Below are 5912 nucleotides of genomic sequence, written 5' to 3'. Positions count from 1 at the left end.
CATATTCTGAGAAGCAAGGAAGCACAGAGGGAAAAGAAAAGAAAACTACCATTAGCCACATAGTAAGAAAGCAGGCTTGCACAGTGCTACAGTTTGTTATTGTGAAGCCATTACTCTAGCACCAGCTACACGTGACAAAGCAGGCTAGCAGGACTCTATGTTAATGTATTTTGCTATGTGTGGTTGTCTCAGTTTGATCCAAGTGGCAATTTTTATGTATCTTCCAATAATAAAGAACTGTTTCAGTAAGTCTTTTATTCTGAACTTTTAAAAAATTTTTAATTTATTTTTTAATTGGATACTTTATTTGTTTATGTTTCAAATGTTATCTCTTTTCCTGGTTTCCCCTCTGCAAATCCCTATCCTATTCCTGCTTACCCTGCTTCTGTGAGGATGCTCCCCCATCCATCCACCCACTTCCACCTCTCCAACCTAGCATTCCTCTACACTGGAGCATCAAGCCTTCACAGGACCAAGGGCCTCTCCTCCCATTGATGCCAGATAAGGCTCCTTCAGCTTCTTCAGTCTTTCTCCTATCCTCCATTGGGGTCCCTGGTGCACAGTTTGATGGTTTTCTGCGAGCATCCACATCTGTATTGGTCAGGATCTGGCAAAGACTCTCAGGAAACAGCTGTATCAGGCACCTGCCAGCAAGCAATTCTTGGCTTCAGCAATAGTGTCTGGGTTTGGTGTCTGTATATGGGATGGATCCCCAGGTGGAGCAGTCTCTGGATAGTCTTTCCTTCAGTCTCTGTTCCACTCTTTGTCTCCATTTTCCTTTAGACAGAAACTTCTTTTCATAGATGTGTGTGTGTGTGTGTCTGTGTGTGTGTGTCTGTGTGTGTGTCTGTGTCTGTGTGTGTGTCTGTGTGTGTGTGTGTGTCTGTGTGTGTGTCTGTGTGTGTGTGTGTGTNTGTGTGTGTGTGTGTGTGTGTGAGTGTACATGTAAGAGTCAGCATAAAGATACAAGAGGTCAAGATTGAATGTCTATCTTGATTACTCTTCCTGTTACTGTTTGAGATGAGATTTCTTGTGAGAACTGAAGATCACTGACTCAGGTACACTGCCTAGACGTTACAATATTTTTTTAATAAAAAAGGAAAATGATTTTAATTTATAACCTGTATGTATTAAGATTAAATTTTATTTTAAAAATGGGTGAACAAATACCCTCTTGAATGAGGATGTTTTTCTATCTTTTTAAAAAAAATTTTATTAGATAGTTTCTTCATTTGCATTTCAAGTGCTATCCCAAAAGTCCCCTATAGCTGCTAGAAGTTAAGGATCCATTTTTCTTGATTTCCCCAAATCCAACGCTCTTAGAGACATGGGCGTATCATGTTCTATTCTTTGGTCTGGAACTTGTCATGTGGATCAGGCTGGCCTTGATCATACAGATATATCTCTGCCTCTGCCTGACAAGTGCTTAGTTTAAAGGCAGGTGCCACCAGACCTAACCCATATCTGTGTCTGCTGGAATCTGAATTCATGTCTTCATTGCCTACAAAGCTTGTATACTAAGCAAGTACTTTACAGACTAAGGTAACCACCCAACCCAGAGAAATACCCATGTTAATCATTGCAGAAGATGCAGAGAGCTCCCTGATGAAGTGAGTATGGATAATCTGAAACAAGCAGGTATCTGAAGGGATTCTCTGAGATTTTTATATGTCTCCCTATAGAAAGGTACTTACAAAGCATCATCAAAATTGATTGGGCCATGGAACTTTTTAGTTTTTCTAATGAAGTATCAATAAATGTTTCACGACACAGTTTTTTGTTCTACAGAACAAAGTTTAGAAAATGTAAACATAATTCACTCACAATCACTGTTTGATTTCACCTCTATTTTCTAGAAAATTAGAAGTCAAAAGATCCAGGACCTAAAATGGAAACTGGAACAAGGCTGTTCTGTGATGTTTGGTTTCTTATATTTCCTATTCTGTGCTCTTCCTTTTCTTCTTCTTCTTCTTCTTCTTCTTCTTCTTCTTCTTCTTCTTCTTCTTCTTCTTCTTCTTCTTCTTCTTCTTCTTCTTCTCCTCTTCCTCCCCCCTCCTCTTCTCCCTCCTCTTACTCTTTCTCCTCCTCTCCCTCTTCATTTATCTCTCCCTCCCCTTCTCCTTCTCCTCCTCATCCTTCTAATTCTCATTTTTCTTTTTAGTTTCTTAAGTTATTTTGTATTTTGTTTAGCCGAAAGAATTTACAATATTCTATCTTATTAGTGTAAGAAATTAGTGTAGTTTTATAGCATTATAGAAGGGTTAAAGATTGAACTTAACCGTAGTTTTACTAAGATGTACAGAGGTTACATATGGGAACTTTACATGAATTATGAACCAATGATAATCCTAAAATGAAATCTTAGCACAAAAGCAAACATCAACCAATTTGAGCTCATTTTCAATGAGCCCACTAAGTGACCCTAGGAAGAAACTGGATCAGATTGCTTTCTTCAGTTCCTTTCCTTTCTTCCATCCCTCAGCTTTATACAGACACTTGTTATTTAACAGATTGTGTCTTCAACTGAGCCACCCATGAGATGAACACTGCCACTGCACTTTCTTACATGACAGACACAGCTTGAGGATTTTAAGAAAATACTGTGTATCTATTCCTTGCCTCTCTTGGGGTGTGAAGAGTAGGAAAGAAGAGGACAAATTAATCAATAATAAAACAGAAACCAGTATTAAAGAATATGTCATAAAACTCTGCTGAACACTAGAATTGAAAAAAGTGCTTTGCTTCTGTGAGAACCTCTTAATAACAATGTGTCTCAGCTAGACACTTGCAACCTTTCTGTTTTTCCATAATGGCTTAGTTTTATTAGGGAATTACTGCCACATATCACAAGATCTACAGATAAAAACTGTCTGGGAGCCTGACATGAAAGGCATTTGAGAAACCAGGAATACAGATGATAAGGTGGCTTTGGTGTCACTGAACAATGTTGGCATCTACTATAGGGGTAGGCAGCAGCTGGGGTCTAAAGCTTTTCTTCCAAGAAAGCTGGGCAGGGACCCATCTCTGGCTGCAAGAGTCAAACAGACATCTGTCCTCAAAGTCCAGTACAGCCCCAAAATATTGCCTTTTTTGTTAATGTGAGAATTGCCAGTTGTTTTTGTTTTTGTTGTGTCTTCTAATAAAGAGATGCCACCATTTCTCAAGGTCCATAATTCTAAAAGTCATGTAAGGCCAAGAGGAAAGAAAACAAAAATAATCAATTCTAGAAATAGTTTGAACAAAGTAGTTAAGTAGTTAAGTTTCTTGACTCACTGTTACACAGGTTTAAAAAATTAACATGTTAATTTTCAAGTCTCTCACTAGATAGATTGAAGTTGAAAGTTTTTTGTTGTGGTTGGCTTTGCTCTTGTTGTTGTTTTGTTGTTGTTGTTGTTGTTGTTCTTGTCATTGTTGAACATAAAGACTGTGGAATTGCAGATATAGCTCAGTTCTTGAGTATTTGCAAGAATGCACCAAGCCCCAGGTTCTATCTCTAAAACCATAAAGCAGAAAGTGTGGCTCATACCTAAACTACCACCACTTAGTTTGAGCTTTAGAGATAAGGGAATCAGAAACTTCAAGTTATCCCTTGGCTGTATCTTGAGTTGCAGACCAACTGAGAGCCTGAATAAGCTAATCAATTAAATAATGAAATGAAGATTATTTTTAGAACAATAAATGAAAAACACTACAATTACTTAATCAATTACTTAATTAAGTAAGCATATATAAAACTCTCAATTCTTAACTTATATCTTTGAGGAGAAAATGTACATAATAAAATACTTATCTAATTACAGTAGTAATGCTATGATTACATTAACATCCCATAAAATCACAGTTAAATTTCTCAATAAAGTATAAAATCGCAGAATCTGTGAGATGAATGGATGGGAGGACACAAAAGAAAGAGCTCAAAAAGCAAGGTGATTATATTTGGGGGTCATGAAAGACAGCATATTTGGTGATGTGTGATATTCTGCCATGATCCTTATATCAGCTATGATCTCATATGTATAAAAGACATGTATTTCTTGGATTATTATACCTATTCTTTTTATTATTTTAAGGAGAATATGTATCCTCATTTCTGTAAACAATATCATGTGTAGATTTGATCCTGCTTTTTTTTTTTTTCCCGTGTAGCTGTCATTTTCTTCATGTCTTTTCTTTGGATTTCTTGATGAGTTTGCAATGTAGATATCTTCTTCAATATCCATTCCTGATTCCTATCATTGATGTTGGTTTGCATCTAAAATTAGAACTGCTTTGTATTTTCTTCCTCATCTAAGATGCTCTTTCAGTGATACATTTTTGTTTGGTTTGTTTGGTTGGTTTGTTTGTTTGTTTCATGGGCTGACACACTCTTTTGGACTTAGCTACCATTTTGTAGGTATAATGGTTTTTCAATGCCTTTTCTTCCTTATGGTAAACATTGCTGAGACAGTTGTTTTTAATTGTATGATATGGTAACTTTTAGGCCAGAAAAGCCCCCCCCCCAATAAAAACAAAATAAACAAACAACAAACAAAAAATAAAATAAAAAAATAAAACAAAGCAAAACTCTTACTTATAATCCTAAGAATTCTGCTTAGCGTTTCCATGTGCTACTTGAGGAAGCCTCCACTGAGAATATCCGTACTTCTCTACCGTAAGCGATGCTTGATCAGGGATCACTTGTGGTAGACTCTGGGTCTATCTTCTGATGATTACAAAGCTCCTTCAGGCCTCCCAGTAGTAGCTCTGCCCTAGAGATTACATGCTCTGCCTTGCAGCCTCTCCTCTCTCCCTCCAACAGTGGAGACTAAAATGGGTGAGGATTTGGGATACACCTCCTTTACTTATATCAGTCTTCCTTTATACCTCTGTCATTACATCTGTAATCCATACAGAAATCATTTTAATTCTTATGTGTTCTAATCAGCCTGATTAACCACTTTTCCTCTGAGAACATTAGTTGCAAAGAGTTTTGGGGTCACAGTGGAAAATGGTTTCCGGTAACCCTGAGGCAAGTTCTCCCTTCAAGTTAGAAAACAGAACTTGGCCATTGTCCCTCTTTCCTCTGCATCTACTCTTTAGTGAACCCAATATTTCTATCATCCTCAGAGTGATGTGTAAAACCTCATAAGGTACTGATATGCCAAGTCCAGCTTGGCCATGCATGGTAGGCATGGTGTGACATGGTTTCCACCCCCAGAAGAGAGTCAGTAGGGCATGGGCCTCCACAAGTGTTGATGGTTTCTGTGGACATAAGACTTGTTTGTATAATAATGTACATATTTTTATGTTTCTCCTTTGAAGAATACCCTCTCTATTGACTCCATGATAATCAGATACTGCAAAGGTCTGAGAAATAAGGGTGTATCTAATATCTCAGCAAAATGATAGAATGTTGTGACCTTCAGGACAGCCTTTAAGGCTTCGAGAAAGGAAGTGAAAACATGGGTTCAAAATATATAATTTCTCAACTATGCAAAACAGAAAGATGCAATATGAATGATATGAGGGGTTTTGAGGACATAGAAAAGCAGAGGCAACTGTACTATGAGCCAACTTGTCTCAAAGAAACAAAGGAAGGCAGATACAAAGTCAGGTAGATTCTGCAGTTCAAGGTCAGCCTGGGACAGAGGGTGTTTCATGTACAGGCCCAGTCATGGTAGGAATGGTAATTTCAGGGCAGGGTCCTACCCAGCTAGCTTATTGTCTGTGCTTAACATAGGCAGCCAGATTACTGAATTCTTTTGCACAATTCAAAAAAAGAAAAAGAAAAAAGAGTCAAGGTCTTATGACATTGAATGCTGGCTGATTAGTGGGGATGATGATGAGAGAACTTGAAATAAATGAATAAATTGATGTGTAAATAAAAGGCTAGGCTATTGCTTTGTATGAGATTAGCTAGCAGAGAGCAAAAG

The sequence above is a fragment of the Mus caroli genome, chromosome 2 (genome assembly GCF_900094665.2).
Source record: "Mus caroli chromosome 2, CAROLI_EIJ_v1.1, whole genome shotgun sequence".
NCBI classification, from domain to species: domain Eukaryota; kingdom Metazoa; phylum Chordata; class Mammalia; order Rodentia; family Muridae; genus Mus; species Mus caroli.
The sequence above is the reverse complement of the archived record's forward strand: the minus strand, read 5'-3'. Positions refer to the sequence as shown.